At 39.1% G+C, this 21,853-nt stretch overlaps 1 protein-coding gene and 1 pseudogene across 5 annotated transcripts in view; one reads left to right on the top strand and one right to left on the bottom strand.

The window, feature by feature from the left end:
* CBFA2T2 (CBFA2/RUNX1 partner transcriptional co-repressor 2) overlaps window positions 1-21,853 on the bottom strand; it is a 146,969-nt gene that overhangs the window by 123,696 nt on the left and 1,420 nt on the right. The gene's annotated exons all lie outside the window — the stretch shown is intronic.
* Window positions 1,410-3,507, top strand: LOC112304035 (histone-binding protein RBBP4-like; annotated as a pseudogene).

The raw sequence follows: 21,853 nt of genomic DNA on the forward strand, positions 1-21,853 counted from the left end.
GAAGTAGGAGTATTACCCACAATAATCTATCACCATCCTATAATAAGCTAATTTATAACTCTGATTTTGGGTTTTTGGCAACTTTAAACTTTTAGTTTTGCCATAAAATAGATTTATTTAAACAGATATTCTGATTCCATTAAAAAGCTACATTCTGCCCTGTCTAGTGTGGCTCAGTGGATTGAGTGCCAGCCTGCTAACCAAATGGCTGCTGGTTCAATTCCTGGTCAGGGCACATGGCTGGGTTGTGGGCTAGATCCCCAGATGGGAGCATGTGAGAGGCAATCGATTGATGTACCTCTCACACATCAATGTTTCTCTCCCTCTCTTCCCCTCTCTCTGTAAGTAAATAAATGAAATATTTTTAAATTTTTTCATCAATAACTTTATTGATTTGGGTATTTTAAGTATGTTGGCTATCTCCCACTATTGGGTTCTAGTGAGTAGAGGCCAGGGGTGCTGCTTTAACATCATCCAATGCATAAGATCATAAGATAGCCCCACAGCAAAGAATTATTTGGCCAAAATGTCAATAGTACCAAGAAATTCCGCAAACCACTTTTGAAGGTACTTGTAGATGGTTAGGGCCTCCTCAAGAAGGAATATACTCATATCTCCTCATTAGAAATATTGATAATTCAGAAGAGTTTAAATATAATGCAATTTGCCCTGGCTGGTGTGGCTCAATTGGTTGGAGCATCATTCTTTAGACCAAAGGGTTATGGGTTCAATTCCCAGTCAGGGCACGTACCTAGGTTGCAGATTCAATGCCCCTCAGGGTGCTTATGAGAAGGCAACCAATCGATTTCTCTCTCTCTCTCTAAAAGTAGTAAACAAAAAAAAAGTCTTTGGGTGAGGCTAAAAAGTTAAGTAAATATAATGCAATTCAAACAAAAAATGTTTCTAACACTGTAAGAAATGTCCAGAACACCCAAATCCAGAAACAAAGTAAATTAGGGGCTGGGGAAGGGGAAGATGTAGCATTACTATTAATGGGGTTTGTTTTAAGGATGATGAGATATTCTGGTATGCAGTGTTGACAGTTGCAAACCTGTGTATTTACTAAAAATCCATGATATGTACACACTCCAAAAGAGTGACATATGTGAATTATATCTCAATAAAGTTGTTTACAAAACAATTATCCCCATTATTTTATGACTTATGCACAGCAGTCATACATATGACTTTCTTTTCAAATACCAAAACAAAAAGTGATGCCTCATCATACTACTACCTGGGTACAACCTAACCAGTTCACTTCTAGCACAGCAAACATAAAGTTAACCCTCTTCTAAGTGCACACTTCTCTCCTATTGTTAAGATCAATCCTGTTTTTTTTTTAAAGTGTGTAATTAGGCCCCTCCCACAACAGTTGACCCCAGTATCTCCCTAGCTTTTCTGCCACCATGGCCAACAAGCAAACTGCCTTTGATGATGCAGTAGAACATGAGATCAACGAAGACTACAAAATGTGGAAAAAGAATGCCCCTTTTCTTTATGGTTTGGTGATGACCTGTGCTCTGGAGTGGCTCGGCTTAACTGCACAGTGGCTTCCAGGTGTACCCAGATCAGAAGGGAAAGATTTCAGCATTCATTAACTTGTCCTAGGGACTCATACACATCAGATGAACAAAACCACCTTGTGACAGCCAGTGTGCAGCTCCCGAATGATGCTCAGTTTGATGCTTCACATCACAACAGTGAGAAAGGAGATTTTGGAGGTGTTGGCACTGGCCAGGTAGTTCCGTTGGTTAGAACATCATCCTGATACACCAGAGTTGCAGGTTCTATCCTCGGTTGGGGCACATACAACAATCAATCAACAAAGGCATAAATAAGTGGAACAAACGAATCAAAATTTCTCTCTCCCCCTAAAAATCAATAAATAAAATTTAAAAAATAAGTAAATAAATAAACCAGATCCTTTTGGAGAGTGCAACCCAGACTTGCATCTCTGTGGACATCAGAAAGAAGGCTATGGGCTTTCTTGGAAACCAAATCTCTGTGGGCATTTACTTAGTGCTTCAGATGACCATACCATCTGCCTGTGGGACATCAGTGCTGTTCCAAAGGAAGGAAAAGTTGTGGATGTAAAGACGATCATCTTCACAGGGCATAGAGCAGTAGGTGTTTCCTGGCCTCTGCTCCATGAGCCTCTGGGTCAGCTGCTGCTGATCAGAAACCTACGATCTAGGATACTCGTTCAAACAATACTTCCAAACCAAGCCACTCAGTTGATACTTGCACTGCTGATGGAAAATGCCTTTCTTTCAATCCTTATAGTGAATTCATTTTGCCACAGATCAGCTGATAAAACTGTTTCCTTGTGAGATCTGAGAAATCTGAAACTCAATTTGCTTTTCTCTGAATCACATAAGGATGAAATATTCCAGGTTCAGTGGTTGCCTCACGACAAGACTATTTTGGCTTCTAGTCATACTGATTGCAGACTGACTGACTGATATTTAAATAAAATTGGAGGGGAACAACTTCTAGAAGATGCAGAAGATGGGCCACTGGAGTTGTTTATTCATGCTGGTCACACTGCCAAGATATTTGATTTCTCCTGGAATCCCAATGAACCTTGGGTAATCTGTTCTTTATCAAAATACAGTATCAGGCAAGCATGGCAAATGGCTGACAACATTTATAATGAAGAAGACCCTAAAGAAAGTGTGGGTCCAAAAGGGCAGGGGTCTTAGATACTTCGCATTTTTTGATTTTTAGACTCCCCTTTTTCCCCCTCTCAACCCTGATACTGATTTAACGCTGGTTCTGAGACGCAGACTTTGTTCAGCTACTCCTCTATAATAGGTATCATCAACAAGGCTGTTAACCCCAACTGAGAGTGTTTTCTAACCAGGGGACTTGATTTAGCAGAGCCACAGACTTATATTTAAATTTTCTTCAAGAATTTTCTAGTAACAAAGATCTAAAGTAGCCACCAAAAGGGGAATGTTGTGTGTGGTTATCTTGTTTATCTTCTTATGCTGTACCCTCAAGTTTTTCAGACCCATTTCAGTAAAGGCTAGAAGTAAGTAAGGAATAGAGCCAAGTGAGGTAGGTAACTGAGCCGTGAAATAGTACTGCAAGATGTGAGTTTTATTCAGGGATTAGGAAATTCAGGTCATATAAACCCCTACTGTAAAATCTTCATACCTGATTTTCTAGGATACACATTTTCCTATGTAGATCAGTTTCCTCTTCCTCTCAGTTTCTTGAGTTAAGTCAAAACTACGTGTTCCTCTTTCTGCATATAATTTGCTTGTGTATTTCTTGAGCTGTTTTTGTATTATTTCTTTACTTTCTGTGAAATGGTTAAAAAAAAAACAACAACAACAACTCAGGACTACCAAGTTGTAAAGATGTATATTTTCACCCTTGACAGTTATACTGTTGATGGTGGAAGTGGGTCTCTTTCAAGGGATTGCAATTTGAAAAGTATTTCACGGACCCATGCATGGGAGATCATGGGGTGACAAGATTTATTCAGGCAGAAGATTGCCCCTATGTCTCATCTCCGTCCATCCCACCATGGAAAAAGTCCAACCCTATCTTCAGCAAGGCCAAAACAAAGGCCAGTGTCCAGGGTTCCTGTTTTACTGTTCCAGCATTAGCAGTCTCAGTTCCAGTCCAGGCAGTTTAGCATTATAACCGGTTGCTGCTATACCCAACCCAGGCTCCCACCTACAGCCTGCCTTAGCAGTGCTCGTGGCTGCTAGACAACCCACATGGTCACTATTGTAAGAACTGAAAGGAGGTATGAATGAACAGGGTGAGGGTGGCCTGATCAAGAGACAGAGACTGAGACTGAGATAGAGATAGAATAGAGAGAGAGAGACTGCTTCTTTGTTAAACTGGGTTATATTACTTCCCACTTGAAATGTACCAGGAGCTTTTTCAAAATAACCAATCAACTTTTCAAGCTTTCCCAGGCTTCTGATGGGTCCAACTCCCCACCAATCTTTTTTTTTCCCAGGCTAGGATAACAGGCCTCTATGGTCACCATTTTGGGTCCTATTGTGCATGCCTCAGAGAAGCACCTCGCCCTGTGCCATTCGGACTTCTACTGTGCACGTGCTTATTTCCCTCCAAAGTCTGGGAGAGTGGACCAAGGAGATTGAAAAACCAATCCTTCCTCCTTATACAGGAGAGAAAGGGCTGTTAATCTACCCTTTGAGGGCAATGCTGAGATCCCCTGGAGTGTGTGAAGCTGTAGCTTCCTGGCTAAGCAGGCGGACTTATACTCAACAATATCTAATTCTACTTGTTCCTTTACTAATAACCAGCTAACCACCACAGGGTAGACTATTCAGTTAGGAAGAGTAAATCAATGGCTTATATTTGTTTTTAAAATTAAATTAATCCTGGATAAAAAAATAAAAAGTATGAAATGAAACATACTTAAAATAAATTTTCAACAAAATTATTTTGAAATTATTTGAAAATGAGAACATTTGCAAGTTTGTAGCATGCCCACCTAGCCAAATTCCAGAAGAACATGAGAACAACAAAGGAGAGAAATGTTATCCATCACTCAAAAACCCACAGTCTGAAAACCCCTTGGTTATTCCAAAACCATAGCCACCTACATGGTTCCATAAACAACAGAGGAACCACTTCTCTGTTCAAACCCTCAGAATCTAGATTCTAGCACCCTGTTCAAGAATCCAAAAGTCACATTAATATGAAAAGGGGAACAAAACAAGGAACTTCAAAAGTCATCTGAAGGTCACCCAGTCTACGTAGGTTCCATATCCTTCTTTCCTATCCAACCAAAAATTCAGCCCACATGACTTAGGGCAGGACAGTTTTGATTTTTTTAATAAAATATCTTACTTGAGGTTTATTAGAATACAGCCCAATTTTTATTAAATGTCAACTATGTGCCACACACTGAGTTACCTGTAATTCACTGAACCAAAAAATATAAATATTTGTAACATATTTCAGTGGCCTTACAACTAAAGGCTGTTCAACCTATGAGAGACAACTTATAAATGTAATTTTAAAAAATGTCTAGGGAAATAAATTAGCTCTTAAACCAAAAGAGTCTCCAAAAACTCAACTCCAGCCCTGGCTGGTACAGCTCCGTGGATTGAGCATAGGTCTGCAAACCAAAAGGTTACTGGTTCAATTCCCAGTCAGGGCACATGCCTGGCTTACAGGGCAGGTCCCCAATAGGGGGCATGAGAGAGGCAACCACACACTGATGTTTCTCTCCCTCTCTTTCTCTCTTCCTTCCCCTCTCTAAAAATAAATAAATAATATCTTTTAAAAAAGGTCAACCCCATGTCAAAGCAGAAAATCTCTCCATACTTCCCCTCTTCTCCCACTATTTTCCAATCCCTTGGCTTGTTTTATTTTTCTTCAAAGCATTAATCTCCAACTGGGGTTTTAGCATGTATTTGTTTGCTTGTTATTGGGTGTCTCCTCACTAGGCTATGAGCTCTACCAGAGCAGGCCATTCGTTTTGTTTTGTTTTTGTTTTTTGAAAGTTACACTCAATGTTTTCTTTTCTTTTTTTAAGACATTTATTTATTTTTAAAGAGAGGGGGAGGGAGGAACAAAGAGAGGGAGAGGAACATCTGTATGGTTGCCTCTCACGTGGCCCCCCACTGAGGACCTGGCCCGCAATCCAGGCATGTGCCCTGACTAGGAATCAAACTGGTGACCCTTTGGTTCGCAGCCCACACTCAATCCACTGAGCCACACCAGCCAGGGCAGGTAATTCATTTTGATCACTGCTCTATCTCTAATATCTAAAACTGTACCTGGCACATAGGAAACACTCCATAAATATTTGTTAAATAAATGAATTGTATTCATAAATGAAGCCAAATACTCAGATATTTTTCTCTGGTTTCCCTGCAGAACAATCTTCATAGACCTTCACTTTAACCTTGCAGGTAAGAGGCACCAGAACCACATACTATGCTTCCTTCATTGTCTTTAAAATTCTTACTCCATTATTGCTCAAAGTCTCCTAAAGGACAATGTAATGGATTCACTTTAGAATTCAAAGCCAGGAGGATGAGCTGGTCCGGTGTCCTTGCTTGGAAAAGTAAAGGCTGTGTATATAACCCATATTTTTCACAGTCGTTCTATTCTGCCTTCCCTGCTTAGAACCTCATCAACTTTGTATTTAATTATCGTGCTTTTGCTCAGGCTGATATAATTTCCCTTAATTATTTCACTCTACTACTTAATCCATCTGAAGAAAGGTATAAATATTCAAAAAACGAACACTCATCCTGGTAAGAGAATGCCATTTTTTAAAAATGCTCTTGGAACATGAGAATTTATCAGCTTAATCCATTATAAAGACTATGGTTTAACCCTATACAGCTCAAATTTTAATGTTCATATGAATTACCTGGGGAAATCTTATTAAAATGCAAATTCAGCAGGTCTGAGCCAGAGCCTTCATTTTAAACAAGCTCCTAGGTGACACTGATGTGGCTGGCTGGTCCTTAGAATATATAATGTGTATCTACTTTCCTCATGACTAAGGTCAATTTGATGCTGCCTGCCCCTGCTTGCCTAGTTTTAAAGGGACTAAGTATAGAACAAGCCAACTTCTGCAAAACAATCCTTAAAGGCTTATCAATACTCTAGGCTTTCTCTTCAACAGCTTCTTGAGCTTTTCAACTGGAGTTTCCGTTTCTCAAGCATATTTGGGGACCTTCTTTGAACCCTCTTAAATGCTGCCCACACTTATCTCTTAAAATGAGGTGTGTAAATATGAAGTTGAACCTTAAGTATGATGGGGCAAACTCCTGGCTCCTTCACCCAGCCCAGTAGTATGATCATTGTTTCTGAAACAACGTTGTACAGAGGCTCATTTTTAGTTTGTAGTCCCAGATGGGCTGAAATTAAGTACACAGCTGGTTGTTCACTAGATTAAATTGGCCCACTCACTTTCCTATTTCCTTGTAAAATATCACTGGATTTGACCCACTTTTTCAGAATTAAAGTTACTTTGAATTTTAACCCAATTCTCTAAGAAACCTGGCCCTGGTATATGAGGAAATGTTTTCTCTAGGTTTTAGTTTTCTCAACTGTGAAAAAGGGATGAGGATTATGAATGCACTCCAGTCCCTCCTTCCATGAATCTATGGCTTGAAGTCTTTATTTCCCGTCTATTCTTCAGTGCATATGATCTATGACCTTTATTTTGCTTAATTGAAAGCCCTTTTTGTTTACTTCCCAGTTCTCCAGAGAGAAGAGCCTGCCATAAGCTATATATACGTATTACTATACATATTTAACTGTCCTTACAAGAAACTCTCTCAGAAGTTAATATAATAAGCTAGAAATATTCTTAAATAACTAAAAACAAAAATAAAAACTAAACTTAAGAAACCCTTAATTATCTTGCTCAGTGTCAATCCAATAAATACACGCTCAGTCAAGTGTACACCTTTTCTGTTCACTTTTGTTGTTATTATCCTGATCAGTGTCAACACCTGTGCACAGGTAAAAGCTGTGCTTAGGTGGATGTGACTCGAGAGAGCTGTAGCTGAGGAAAACCAGTCAATTAGCTCTCCTCCTAGGTCTCATCAGCTGTGTTTTCCTGATGACAAAGAATCTGTCCACCTGCTTCCACAGATGGCACACCTGCAGTTAAAGCGAAACACCTGGTTCGTGTACCTCCATTTCATGAAGCTTGCTAGAACAATGCTCGCTACAGATCAGGCAAGCCCAGGTCAGCATTTTCGTCTTTTTGTCCCGACTAAAACCAACATCATTTTCAACTATTGGATGCTAAAATATGCCTTCATCCCCAATACAACGATGTTAAAGAAGTTACCATAATAACATCAAAGAACTTTATAAACAGTGAGAACCCTAAGATATAAACATGTGTCATTAACAACTTCCTAAACTACTTAATTTAGGACATTTATAGGAAGCTAAATAAAATGAGCTTGTTATTGCCCGGCAGTCAGTGCTTCATATTAAGAATGGCAATGTCAATACTAGTAAATATGGTGTATGAGTGGTTAATGCTAAGTAAACAGCATGTGGGAAAAAAAGAATTTCTTCCTAGTTTTATATGTAAGAAGCTTTACAATTGAGAATCCCTCCCCCCATGGAACCTTAAATTAACCTCTGCTTAAATCATCAGAGGAATTTTCTCCCCATTAAAGAAGATTCATCAATAGTGATAATGAAAAACAATGATTATTTCCTGAGCAAATAAACAAAAACACTCATGAGGTGATAAATTATTTTATGCCATATCCATGAGTGAGTTTGAATGTTGAGGTCATTCTTTTGAGGATCTTTTGATGCTTATGCAGAAAATGGTGCGAAATACTGGAAATTAAGGATGTCCCAGGAGTATAGTAACTACAGATACGTAAGCTTGATTACCAAAGACAACACAGCATTATCTGATATACGTGTGTGTATATATACATATATAAAATACACACACACATATGCACATACATAAAATACAAAACAATCAAAGATACGTACCTTGAGTAAAAAATAAAATCAAACATTCAGTCCCTCCTCCCTACCTCAGTCAGCATTAACTAATAGCTCCTCTCCCCAATACTTTCTCAGACATCTCCATTTATTACTCTGACCACAAAGTGTCCTATATCAAAATAGTTTCTCCTTCCTGTAACTCTTCCTCCAATTAGACTTAGATGGTCTTTGTCGGTTTAGACACTCTAAGGCAGTGTTTCTCAAGTTAGTCTTTAGGCTAGCTATGAGCTAATTATTTAGGAAATATGGTGGAAATGCAGATTCCTGGGCCCTGCCCCAACCTCCAGAATTTAAATCTTTGGGACGTGAAATCCCAGACACTGCATTTAAGAAGCTTTCCAGATGCTTCAGATGCACACCAAAGTGCACACTTAATATTTTTTCCTCCTTAACCACTCTTTTAATATCAGCCTACATTCACCAGTTACTTGACATTAATTCACCTTCATCACTCTGGAATTCTGAGACCCATACAAATTCCTGTTTGGTCCGTCCTGTCTCCAGCAAAAGCCTACCTACTTCATTATCTCCCCAGTGTAAATTCCTAGTCCACTCTCCTCCAGAGCATATTTTGTGTAAATGTTAAACTTATCCCACAATAGCAATTCTATTCCTTTTTGCTTCTGAGAAAAATACTAACAGCATGGGAACTTGATGACTGCATCATTAAAAGTTAAATATTACCCAGCTGATGGAGCTCAGTGGATTGAGCATGGGCCTGCAAACCAAAGGGTCGCTGGTTCGATTTCTATTTGGGGCACGTGCCTGGATTGCAGGCCAGGTCCCCAGTAGGGGGTGCGTGAGAGGCAACTACACATTGTTGTTTCTTTCCCTCTCTTTCTCCCTCCCTTCCCTTCTCTCTAAAAATAAATAAATAAAATATTTTTTAAAAGTTAGATATTAAAAGCAAAATGCATTATCTGTCATATGTATTAGTTTACAATGGTGGAAATAATCATCAAAATATCTTCAGAGTTGTGATTCACCTAAAGCTTTTCTCCTTCTATGTCATCGATAGCAGAAAAGACCTATTTTCATTTCCAGGACAGTTCTGTCTAGTTATAGGTTCATTAATTCCTTTTCCTACTAGTAGATAGATGGAGAAATATCATCTCCTACAACCACAGGTAATAGGTGCATCACTAGCTCCAAAATGGACAACCTTGCACTTTCTGAGAAAGGGAAAAGGACTTGAATAGTGCTTGGCAGCTTCATTAAGCAGTCAATCACATCTGCCTTTTTAACAGAGCATTTGGAAAGTTCTCTGAAATGAAAGGTGTGATCATTTTAAAGGCATCTCACTACTAACATTGAACAAATCAATACTGAATGTTGCTGTCGTTCATAAAATCTGTTCCAAGGTACTTAAAACAACAGAAGAGATAAATGCCTTTGCTCTTGTTTAAAGCAAAGACCTGACAGAACAGTACTGTGGACTTCCCATATGATTGGAAATAATAAAGACTCCACGCAAAATCATGGAGAGTACAATTCTGTAAACGAAAAGTACTAAACATTTGTGTAATACAGGTAAGTGTAAAGGTATCCAAAAAAAGTCTGGAAATACGCAAACTTTCAGTGCTGATGTACAGGAAATTTTTACTTTTTACTCTAGTTGCTGCACTTTTTATAAGAATGTCTTATATTACTTTTGTAAAAGATATTTTTCAAGAATTACACTGCCAGTGTGCGCTCCCCCTCCCAGTAGCACTCCCATGCCTTCTTCTTCCCCCTCTTCTTCCATCACAGGCACGCATCTCCTAAAGTCTAAGGGCCCGTCAGACACAACCAGGGGAGCAATGCGGCAGCTCGTCCAGCGCTAACCCCCTGAGCCTGTCTCCAAGGCCCCTTTTCTCTGACTTCTCAGTGGGCCAAAGCAGCCCTGCCTAGGCTCTCTCCTGTGGCTTCTTCTGTCCTAATCCCTTCCTTGTTGAACTGTCCCCAGCTTCAAAGAACATACTCTCAAAATTAAAAAAAAAAAAAGTCAAAGTAGATACTAGACAATAAATTACAATTCATTCGGCACAGCTGATAAATGGAACATGGTAGTGCTGTGGAGTTAGGACTCGGTCAGAGCTTGTCGCTACTCCGGACCAGGGAGACACGTCCTGCATCAGTCAGTCCATCACCCATGCAGCCTATTTCCTCAACTGCAGATAATAATAGTATTCATTCCACAGACTACTGTCAGCAGTGAATAAAATAATTTATGTAAAATCCCCATGTAGACTACTATTTTTCAAATTATGTATTACAGATATGCTTTAAAATACAATGCAAAAACACTACATAGATGAAGCTTCCTTCAGATAATTCGCAATGAGTCATATAAAGCTTCCTAAGGTCATTAAGGCAATGATCATTTTACACAGAATAACAGTAGTGGAAACAACTTTATGAAGTTTATACAAACTCTAGTAAATTTCAGTCCAAATTGTTCAAAGAAGTACACAGGAACTTTCTCAATAAATAAATTCCTGATATTTTATTTCCTTGTCAAATACCTCTCACAATAATAGAAATCTGCTCAGTCTAATTCCTAAATAATGAGCTTCTGAAGTATTCAAATGATGAATAGAATTTATCTGATTCCCTCTGTATTACTCCAAAAGCCATGTTAAGTCCCACCTCTACCTTAAAAAATTTTTATTTACTGATTGACTATTTTATGTGCCCTGACCACGGACTGAATTCGCAACCTTAGCATATCAGGTCCACGCTCCAACTGACTGACCCCTACCCAGACAGGGCCCACCTCTCATTTTCATTCACCATGTCATTTATACGGGTGGGACAAAGAGGTTTACAGTTGTGAGTATGCAAAACACAGTTTATTTTTGCATTACTGTTTATTGTATTATTTTCCATATGAACAACTATAAACCTACTTTTGTCAACCCGACATGTCCTACTGCCTATTCAACATCTCTAGTTGCATATGTAATAGATATCTCATAGTCCCATATCAAATTCCTGGTTCGGACCCCAGCCCAAACCTACATGGGACCTCTCCCACCTCCCCAGGCTTTCTTAAATCAGTAAATTAGCAACTTAAGCCAATAAATTTGGAGTCTTCTTTGACAGACAACCTCCCATCCCCCATATCCAATCCACCTGGACAAATCCTATCAGCTCTATCTTCAAAATAGCCTGACTCCATCTATTTCTCCTTACCTCCACGAGTAATGTTCTGATCTAAACCATCAACCTTCCTCTCTTGGACTATGGCAATAATTTCTTAGTTCACCTGTTTCTGCCTTTGTGCCAATAGAGTGTTTTCCCCAAGAGCAGAATGATCTCTTTAAAAAGTAAAGGAGATTATGTCTTTCTGCTCAAAACCTTCCAATGGCTTCCTATCCCATTTAGAAAATCCAAAATCCTTTCATTGACTCTTAAGGTCCTACATGTCCTACATGTCCTGGCACCTCCTACTTGCTACCTCCCTAAGATCAACTTCTGCCAATACAGCCCTTACTCAGCGTGCTCCCGTCAGCCTCGCTGCTGGTTTGCCTGGTCCGATACCCTCCAGATACCCACAAGGTTAGCTTAGTCCTTAAAGTGTTTGTACAAATGTCACCTTATCGGTCACCCCCCCCGACACCTGACGACAGGCTCACTGACTTCAGAGAGAGGAAAGAGGGAGAGATGGGAGAGAGAAGCATCAGTGTTAGAGAGAAACATCAATTGGCTGCCTCTCACATGCGGCCTCGGACTAAACCTGCAACCTAGGTTTGTGCCCTGATCAGGAATTGAACCCACAACCTTTTAAGGGATGACGCTACAATCAACTGAGCCACACCAGCCAGGGCTTGATCAGTCTTTTTAAACAACTGTATCTAGTATCACTCCCCATCACCCTCCTCTCTATATACAACACTTTAATACTTTATTATCTCCTGAATATTAAAACGTGTATAAAATATATTTTTAATCATATTAAATTTCAAGATCTACGAGAGGGCTATGTTTTGTTTACCACTGCCTTGTACAAAATACAGGCTCAGCAAAATGTTAAAGACTCCTCATGCAAGTATAAACTATTACAACTCTGGGAAGCTTTTTGACAGGTATCTATAGACACACTCGATCACCCTCCAATTCCACTCCTAGGTATATACCCAAAGACACAGAAGAATGTTCCTTACAGCATTATCCCTAATAGCCAAAAAGTGGGAACAATCAAAACATCCATCAACAGAACAGATAAGCTAGTATATCTTTACAGTGGAATTCTATATAGCAATGAGAATGAACTACTAACACTAGCACATGTGTCATTATCATCGAGCAAAACAAGTCAGATACAGAAGAATACACAGTATATGACTGTACAATGGGGTTTTTTTTTGTTTTTTTTTTTAAGACAAAACTAATGCATGGTGATAGAAGTCAGCATACTGGTTATCCTGGGGAAGAGGGAAGCATAGTAACTGGCAGGTGAGAGGTGGGCTTCTGAAGTAGTTGCTATTAATGTTCTATTGTGATTTATGCATTTTTGTTTGATAAAAGGTTAGTAGAGAAAAAACTATTAGGGGACAAAAAACATTGTCAAGCTGTCTTCCAAACAGCTATTATAGCTAATATTTTCATTTTGAGTGTGGAGAAAACCAACCCAAAGATCCCTTCTCATTACCCCATACTGTCTACCTACATACAAGGACTTACTTAAATACGAAAAACTTACTCATCTGTTACTAACAGATCTCCCCCCAAAGGTTTCTTGTTTTAAATGTCATCATTCAGGGTAAATTTAATAAAACCAGAAGCCCTGTTTTCCCCTTGATCCGTGGGACTGGTATCAGTCTGACATGTTCTCACACTGAATTGGCATGGATTGTTTGCCTGTTTTCACTGTAATTGAGAAGGTTCACATGTAAACAGAACTGATCTGGCAAATGAATAAACACATAAAGAGATTCTTCCCTTAAAACAAAGTTGTGCTCCACACATGGCCAAACCATCACTCAATAAATTAACTCAACAGTCTCCAAGCTAAAATGATAAGAGTCAAACCAATTAAGCCCTAATGGGATCCCAATTTCCTATTTCTGATAGCAGAAGTTTAAATAAACCACTCTTGGCTTATAAACCCTTATCCAGACAATCCTGTCACACTTAGTTCCAAATCTGCATTAATGAATATGTGCTACAATTAAAAAAGCTTTCACTGCCACAACCAACATGTGCTTTAAAAAACTGGGGAACTTCGATTGCTTTAAAAATGAAAATGATAGCCTTAATCAGAAAAGATAAACTAAATTTAACCCAATTGTTGTGTCCAAACTTTACATCTTAATAATCTGCAGTTATCCTGTTTACCTGCAGTCACTGAAATGAACAAACAAGCAACTGTCAAACTTGTCAGATATCTTGTATAGTGTAATCGGTCTGAGGATTCTACCAGGGTCCCCTCAGGATTGATTGCCTTTTAATTCATGGAACCACAGACTGTGGAATAAGAAAGACCTCGGAGGCCCCTTTCTCACTGGATTTTTCTACACTCAGAACATTCCTTCACCTCCACAAAAATCTGCACACCACTCTGAACGTAATAGCTGCCCAAAGTGAGTCTGACACAGGGACAGTGAGAGCAGAGTATCTAATCACTGCCGATGTTTTTGTGCTCATTAAAAGCAGTTTCACAAAAACGAGAAGGAAGCTGACTTCCTAGTAACACAGGCACAAAGCTTATGAAAAACAAGAGACTGAAGCAAAATATAATCCACAATAACTGAAAATAAGGTCAGAGTTCATCAGAAAAAGTTGACCAGCAAGCTGACAATATGGGCTAGTAATCAGCAAGGCCAAAAGACATACCAGAGGTCAGCAGTCTTTATGAGGTAGCAAAATTCCATCTTAAGTCTCCATGCTAGAAGATAAAGGAATGTAATCCTCTAACATCTCTTGATACAAGGTGAGTGCAGGGGGAAAAGGGAAGAAATTGGTTCAAACAGTGGCTTTTAATGGGGAACACATGATAGAAAATCACCTGGAGGCTATTTCAAAAAGCATACCAGACATCCTCCCTCAGAATATACCGTAAGACGTATGTCATGTTGATATTCTAATAAATTCCTAAGTTCCATAATTCTGATCACATACTCTGACTCTCACCCCAGAGTGGCTTTTAACACTACTCTTGCAACTTTTTCTTAAGTTTGAAAAGTAAAAATACAAAGTTTAAAAAAGAAGAAAGGAGTAAAAAAAGTGTTTTTTATAATGCAGATCACCATCCTTCAATATGTGTTTTTCTAAGGCAGCATATATTATCTTGTAATTTTTTAAAAGAAGAGATAAAAGTATAGTTTACCATTTAGCCAGACCAATGTGCCAAGGGAAGGTTAAGGAAGAGCTTATGAAACCTGGAGCTCCTGGGCTCTAAGCGGCTCTAGGCAGCTGGACAATGAATGCCAGAGGAACTAAGACCATCATCACCTCTTCCCCTATTTCTCCCTCACCACTCAGCACTTCCCTCTCCGAAAACACCTCTACCTTTCATCTTAGCCATAAAGAGGACTTGCTTTTTTTTGCCTGCCTCCTCCTCCCTGCAAGGCAGAGGGAAACAAAATGAAAGACAATCACTTTCTTAATATTAAGGACAAAAAAACCACCAAAAAACAAAACAAAAAATCCTACCATATATTCAGTGGAGGAAAATGTCAGTAGTAGTATATTAGCTTTATTGAGAGGGCTTGGGAGAAACAAGGACAAGTAATGGTAAGGGAGAGTAAACTAGCTAAAAACTATGTGAATTAGGGGATATAGTATGATTAGTGTAGCTCTAGAGATATAAGGTAAAAATTAACAAATCTGTGCTGTTTGAAAGTCTCTTCTCATGTGGCTTCAAAAATTAAAAGCAGGCAGGACCTCTGCATGGAGATGGCTAAGTTAACAAAAGAATAGGGGAAACATTTGTAAGAGAGGAAAAGGTCAAAGTAGTATGTCAAGGGAGCTGCGCAATGCCTGGCATTAACATTTCACTTGAGCTGCTGGAGAAGTCAGATTACATATTTGTCTCCATCAGCTAATTTAATTGAAAGGTCTAGCCAACTCCAAAGCTATAAATTCAGACAAAAGAATACCTAGCTCTGGGTTATTCTGAATTTTACTTTGATTTTTACATTTAATAAAAGCAATACAAAAATGCAAATCTTAAAGAGCCACAAAGTAAAGGTTCACTGCATAGTCCGTATACCTTATGCTTCATGAGCCACATCTGACAGCTCCTCACAGGGCCAAGTAAAATGAGCATGGACATTTCCTGGGCTTTCCCTGGTCATTGCCATCACTTATCTGCTTCACTGCTTATCAGTAAACACATAAGATGCATTGGCAAAGGCTCCGAGAGTTTTTCTAAAATTCATCTCTAAAAGCAATTCGGGATACTCCTGAACAAGACCAAGACCTAGTACAGCAGTCTATAAATCACATCCCAATTCCTAGTAAGATCTCAGAAAAGGCTGTTGAAGAAAGATGGAAATCAAGTATCTTCAGGGAGCTCTGGGGATCCTCTGGAACATATGCCTAAAAGCTTTGTCTAGCCCTGGCTGGGTGGCTCCGTTGATTGGAGCGTCATTATTGTGCACCAAAAGGTTGCGGGTTAAATTTCCAGTCAGGGTACACATCTGGGTTGCCATCCCTGCCCTGCCTCCTCCCACCCACTCACTGGCCCCTGCCCAGTCTGGGCCCCATACAGGAGGCAGCCAATAGATGTTTCTCTCTCACTTCAATGTTTCTTTCTCTTTTCCCCTCTCTCCCTTCCTCTCTTCTCTCTAAAATCAATAAACATATCCTTGGATGAGAATTTAAAAAAATAAATAAATAAAGACTTCTAGTGTAGTTAGCAAAAAGAAGCCATGTTATATGATAGAGATTCAGAAATAGTGGGTTTTGGACTCAGATCTCAATGCATAATGAACTCAACACCAGGATGAACTAAGTTTGAATGGTGCATCTGCTATGGATTAATTGTGTGACCTTGAGCAATTTAACTTCTCTGGGCCTTATTTCCTTATCTGTAAAACAGATACTAACTTCCTCCCAAGGTTGTTCTAAGAATTATAAGAAATGACAAAACATGAAAAGTGCCCAGCAGAAAATCTAGCAAACACTCTTTTTAGAGATTTCAACCAAAGCCCTGGTCAGGTAGCTCAGCTGTTTAGAGTATTGTTCCAATATGCCAAGGTTGCAGGTTTGATCCCCCATCAGGGCACATATTAAGAATTAACCAGAGAACATACAAATAAGTGGAACAACAAATCAAAATTTCTCTCTCTGTCTCCCTCCCTCTCTCTATAAAACCAAGAAAAAAAAAATTCAACTGGACTTATAAGTCAGATTCAGTTGACATATCTGCAACAGACTGATTTCACAAGTTTAACTTATGGTGCCCCAGCCCCTGTAATTTCAGATAGCCTCAAGGCCTTCAGTGGACCAGAAGACAGAAACCAGAGACAGAGGCAAAAGGCCACTTAACCAGCTATAATAAAACCCAGAGACAGGCTCTGTCACATGTACATACACTAGCTCATATTGCGAATGGGGCCAGTCAGTACAGAGCTAGGGAGACCCCCCTCTTGGTATTCTTACCAAAGCAGAAACAATAACCAGGGGAAAGATTTTCCCTCATTAACTTTCAAACTTTCAGGGATTTGAAACAAATCTTTACAACTGAGTAAGCACATTCTATAATACGAGGTTCAAAGCAATACTCTAAAACTAAGGAATGAGGATAAAACTGGCAGGTGAGAAATATTTCTTCCTCATCTCTTTCCTTCTATTTTTTCCTTGCCCTGGAAGAGGTATAAGCTTAGTGAATTAATTAACTCATCTTGATTATAGTGCCACATTCATTCATTGCACACTATCATAATGATCCTCCCTGCCTAAAAGTATTCATTAAATTAAGGTAACTGATCGTAAAGTCTAGATTTGCATAACCTACGTAACAGGCTTAATACTTAAGAACTAGCTGTGCCCTGTCCAGGTAGCTCAGTTGGTTAGAGCATCATTGATATGCCAAGGTTGAGGGTTCAATCCCCAGTCAGGGCACACACAAAACTCAACTAATAAATGCATAAATGGATGGAAAAACAATTGATGTCTCCCTCTCCCACTTCCTCTCTCTAAAATCAATAACTATTAAAAAAAAAAAAGGTTTAAATTAAGTCTTTCTGCTTATTTTTAGAATCTGTTGCTAAGTAGGAAAGCCAACCAATCCCAAACCAGCATAAATGTATTCAAAACTAAAAGACAAAGACATCACTATAAGTATCCAAAACATGATTCAATTTATTAAGTCCTAACTCTCAAAGTAAGCAAGGTCAAAAACCTTCAGAACAACCTCAAAGGATAACTTTGTTCCTAATAGGACAATTTATGCCCAAATCTACACAAGAACTCATAAAACCTGGTTGGGTATCTCAGGTGGTTAGAACATCATCTCAGTACACCAAAGCTATGGGTTCGATTCCTTGGTCAGAGGAGGACATACAAGAAGCAGCCAATTGAATACATAAATGAGTGGAACAATAGATGTTTCTCTCCCCCTCCCCAAAATTTTTTAACTTTTAAAAACTCACTAAAATGTCAATTCTAAATTAATATGCAGATAGCAGGTGATTAAGCAATTAAGGTTTTGTAACAGTATTACTCTCAAAGCCTTCAGCTCACTTCACTCAACTCTGCCAGCAGGGGGCGGGGTTGGAAGATGGGAGGTATAAAATATGAGGCAACAAGGATTCTGAATATCCTTCCCCAAAAGAGAAAAAATGGCCAGAAAAAGTTCTGTAGTGCAGTAATGTTTATATATCTATAAGCCCTGTTTTCCTCTACCTTATAAACGCCGTATTTTGATAAATGACCTTTCAAAATGTAGGAAATATCCCTGGCTAGTGTGGCTCAATGGATTGAGTGTCAGCCTGTGAACCGAAGGGTCTCCAGTTCGATTCCCAGTCTAGGGCACATGCCTGGGTTGTGAGCCACGTCCCCAGTAGTGGGCATGTGAGAAGCACTGATGTTTCTCTCCATCTCCCTCTCCTTCCCCACCCCACCCCCACTCTAATAATAAATAAGTAAATAAATAAAATCCTTAAAAAAATGCAGGAACAAGGATTCGATTTTCTGATTTACTGATGGTCCAACACATTTTGAATAATAGCTAACTTAATGCTAAGAGCTAGGCTCAGGCTTTGTAGTCAGAAAGACCTAGATTTTATCTAGGCTTGGTTACTTATTAGTTCTATGACATCTTAATCAATATCCCAATTTGTAAAATAAGGATTTATACCTAACTAAAAGAGTGGAAAATTTAAAAAGCACAAGGCGAGTATAATGCTTGGCATGTTATCTGGCCCAAAAATAAACATTTCATAATAGTCATTATTATTATCAGGTATGAATTATCCCCGTTTATAGATTAAACAAACAAACAACTGAGTCTCAGAGGTTGAATAAGTTTCTAGTAAAACTGGGCCTCAAACCCCAAGTCTGCTTCCAAATCCTTCTTCCATTATGCCAAACCACTTGCACTGCATACATGTCTGCCTTTTTACACAGGCTACTACTCACAGCAGTTTAACTTGTCTTGATTGTGTAGTCTCAGATTATGATACTTTTAATCTTACTCCATTGTTTTTCTTACCCAGTAATATTGGAGGGGTGGTGTGGATGACTTAAACTCATCAATGTGGCACAGTAGGTATGGACCACAGAAGAGGACGAGACACTGTCTCTCATTGTCAGTATGCTTATCTGGGGTAGCCCCTCTCCTTCCATCTGATTTGTTGCTTTTAAATCTGCTATAAGCTGGGCTGAGAAAAGTTTTTTGTTTGTAGTATGTGCAAAATATAATAAGCTTTGAATGCAAGTTTGAGGAGGCATCCTATAAACAAGGTATAGGTTTCAATCAGTCGTGGTCCCAGCAGTAAAGATAGCAGACTTCAATAAGGATAATTCACAGAGGGGTTAATAAGGGAACCATAAAGAAATGTGTGGGCAGGCAGCAAACAAGATAATCACAAGGGATAGTTCTAGCACTCTGGAACTAGTAAGAGAACCACTAAGCCCAAGGAACAAAGGAAATATTAGAACTTTCCAAACCTAGAAGGAGCAAGTCATGTAGAAAGAACCACCCTTAGAGAAACAGCAATCTTCAACCAAGGGACATAGCCAGCCAGAGACAACACCTCTAAAAAAGGAGCAGGGTAATTAAATTCTACAACCTCCGAGGGGAAGGAAGCCTACTGATATAGTCCATGTAGTTAAGTCAGCCTCCCAAGGCAGAGAGCACGGTGTGAAAGGATGGCAAGTGGATCTAGCGAAGCAAATGGAAGGCACCTAATTCAGCCTCAGATAAGTCTCCAGTTTTGCTTTCACATCTCTTTACCCTACTAGGTAAGTGCCAGATATGGAAAGAGTTACTGAACATGACAATTCTCACCCCTTTTAAATGGTAATCCACAGGTCCTATCTACCATAAAATATTTGTAAACATGTTTTTCACTAGTAACTACTGTTGTTTACCATTCCACTTTTAATTGCTCAGAATTCTGTGACAATCCAATGATTTACAGGCCTTTCCCCATGCTTACGAACTTTCCACTTACCTTGCTAGGCAAAATAAAAATCACAAAAATGCAACTACTATCAGAACCCTCAAGGATATTTAGGGGGTTATATTCTTAGATAACTAAGAAGGCAGAATAAGTTAAGTGCCACTGAGAGAAAAGAGCTGTGGTGCTGTGAAAAGTTCTGGAACAGGCTTTCTAGCCATCTGGCCCCTACCAGGCACAACTCCAGCCAGAACTCACTGTTATCCTATTAACAAAGTATAGAAGCTTCAATCCCGATCCCTGCAGGCCCAGCTCTGGAGAACTACTCACCAAGCCCCCGACAGCCTCCAAATTTCCACTGTACCCTCAGCCAACAAATCAACCCTTCCTCCTCCTGGAAAAAGTCCCTCTGCTTCCTAAGGCTGGTTCAAATATCGCCTCCTTACATGAACCTTACTTGGACCCTCAAGAACATTTAGTTCATACCTCCTCTGCATTCCCAAAAGCCTTTGCTTCAAGTACTTAAAGCACTTGTTATCCATGTACCTGTGCAGGGTCCCCACTAGACTGTAGAGATCTTAAAGCAGCTTTGTATACTCACAGAGGCCAAAACAGAGTGTGTCAAATGTCAAACACTGTATAAGTACTTTATATGTATTACCACATATATTAACATATACATACTATCAATCATCACAATAACACTGCAAATGAGGTAAGAATTCTCATCGCATCAATTTTACAGATGAGGAAAATAAAGTACCCAGAAAGGTTAAGTAGCTTACTCAGTCTCAAAGCTAGTAAGGATTGGACCCCAAGATTTCGATCTAGGCACAACTCCAGAACTGAACTTCAAAAGACCTAATGGGTTGAGAAGGTCTGATTATAAGACCAATGGTCTCCGCCCCAGGGGGCATAGTTATTACTCACCCCCTGGAATATGGAAGGACAATATTGGAACTTCTACTCATTTTTGATTTAGCTCAGCCTTTTGTAAAATGTCTATTTTTGCACATTATAAAATATACGTTATACAGAGTAGCCAACACTATAACTGTAATTTAAAACAAACATTCACATAATGTGTGTGTATACTCAACGCTATTTACTGACAGAACACTAAAAACATTTAAGGCTACTGTTCTAAATGACTTCCCCCAGGGACTCTGAGCTCCTACATTCTCTCTGCCTAGCACTTCAGTTAAAAACATTAGCCAAATGTTTAGACTGTAGGTAAGCTTCCAGAAGCAAGAGTCTGCTCTTGCATTCATCTCTGTAAGCCCTACATCAGCACAGAGCCTGGTGCTTAGCAGATGGTCAATGTTGAATCTAACTTTACCATGAGAACCTCACTGAAAAAATATCTCAGTATTTTAATGCAACTTACTATATACTTCCAGGTTAAAAGAAAATGTATACTAAGCACACTGCTTAGGTATATAGGATTGTCTTAGAAACACCAAAACATTTTTAATAAATAAATACAATTTAAATAAATATGTCCTCATTAGTTGCATAATAGAACCAAAAAATTGTACTTTGGAGATATTTTAAACTGAAAACTGCATTAAAGGAATTTGGACATACAAAACTAAATTTAGATAAAAGGCTCATTTCACTATATAGTGTACCTTTGCAGACCTAAAGGTCACCTCTGTCTGCCTTTCTTTAGCTATACGCTCCAAGAGGAAGGGAATCAAACTACCCAAAGCTGCAACTGCAGACTTGACTATGAAAAGGCATTAGCTGGGAGCATCTACTTTGCATTTCTTCAATCCCACATTTAGTGGGTATCA

Source organism: Desmodus rotundus, chromosome 6 (assembly GCF_022682495.2).
Source record: "Desmodus rotundus isolate HL8 chromosome 6, HLdesRot8A.1, whole genome shotgun sequence".
NCBI classification, from domain to species: Eukaryota; Metazoa; Chordata; class Mammalia; order Chiroptera; family Phyllostomidae; genus Desmodus; species Desmodus rotundus.